This window comes from Echinococcus granulosus, assembly GCF_000524195.1.
Source record: "Echinococcus granulosus chromosome Unknown EG_S00094, whole genome shotgun sequence".
Lineage (NCBI taxonomy): Eukaryota > Metazoa > Platyhelminthes > Cestoda > Cyclophyllidea > Taeniidae > Echinococcus > Echinococcus granulosus.
The window spans coordinates 295,373-296,961 of record NW_020170474.1 but is presented as its reverse complement, the minus strand read 5'-3'; positions in this window follow the sequence as shown (position 1 = coordinate 296,961).

The following is a 1,589-nucleotide window of genomic DNA, read 5'->3' as shown; positions in this document are numbered from 1 at the left end:
CTGGAGTTTGTTGTGAGTAATTTTCTGTCCGTAATTTCATAATTTGACTTTGTGAGGGACAAGGTTACATAGTCGACGCCAAATGAGGGTAATGTGATAGCTGCTTGAGCAGCTTTACGAGTCAAAGAGAAGTTGTGTAATTCCATCGCTACCACTCTTGGTCTGACATTTGAAAGGAGCTAAATGAGGAAAGCAATGGCTGTATAGCGAGAGGCCATGACTACCTACGTCACCAGGTGGATGCCGACCGCTCCCTTTCTAACGCCAATTCTCCGTCCGCCTGTCTGTCGGCCTCCTCCTCCTCCCACAATCATTGTTAAGTAATTCATTGAGTGTGACGCCATCTAGTTGGGTGGCACTCGTTTTGAGGTATTGAGATGTTATCATCGCTACCTTTTTGCAAATAAGCTTCTCAGGTACTCTGTTCACCACCAGAATGTTGCATCGTCAATTGACAACTCGAGTGATGCAGTGGTGACATTGTTTAGAACCTCAGCCTAACCACGCTTTGTGCCATCTTTTCCCGCTCTGAGCCCAAACTTCATACCACCACGACCCACTTAATTAAAAGGGGAAGAAAACAGCAACTGGCTGGCAAGGGAAAGAGGGTTCTTTGTTGTAGGCTGGTTGGATACTGTGTCAAGATGTCGCAGAGGGAAGGGGACCTGTCTTGAACCCACAGAACCCCCACCGACTGTCAGCAGCGAAGCCAAGAAAACCACATCAAATGTGTGTCAGCAAGTTTTGCTTTATCTTGTGAAGGAATATAAGTCACTTACCCGAAGAGTGTCCGCCTCCTCACGATAAGAGGAGGAATAGGCCTCAAGACCTCGATGGGATAAATTGTTCTCTCTTTTGGGTCTCGCAGAAAGTTGCCTTCATTATGAGGTATAGGAGATGGTCAGTATATCTCAATGCTCTTCATTCCATTTTCATCATCATCCGAGTATTCGCAACCTCCTTTTCGTTAAGTTCGTCTGAACTTCATGTGATTTCGACTTGTTTGATTTAGAAACCACGGATCAGCTGGTTACTAGGATTCAGAAGGTTCTTGAGCAAATTGTTGGAGGGAATTTGGTGAAGGCAAGATAAGTGATGGGAGGACAAAGTACAGAACAGCTTCAATTAAGTTAGTTAAAAAACAAGTTGGTTCTGGTGCCGATTTACAGAGAAGGATCAAAGATAAGTACTGAATAGCGTCCAGGAGGCTCCCTTACCTATTCTTCCTCAGTTTCTACTTCGATTTTTCACGAAGAAGGAGGTGTGATGATGTAACAATTCCTCCTTGGCTACCTCTGCTGGGAACGGCAAGTCAAGAATGGAGGAGGCAGTTTCTGACCTAGTGGATGTCATATACTACTTATTAACAAGAGATGACAGATGATAAACTCCCAAGACTGCCACTCCATGTCATAAAACCCAAAGAGCGCCACTGACTGTATCACCGGTGAATAGAAGTGACTTTTGTGGTCCGATGTTAGCTGAATGAACAAACAGGCGGTATTCATCTCGTCAAAACTACCCACCTACAACCCGCACTAACCGACAGTTCCAAGACACGCATCACTTCGTCCCTACAGGACTGTATT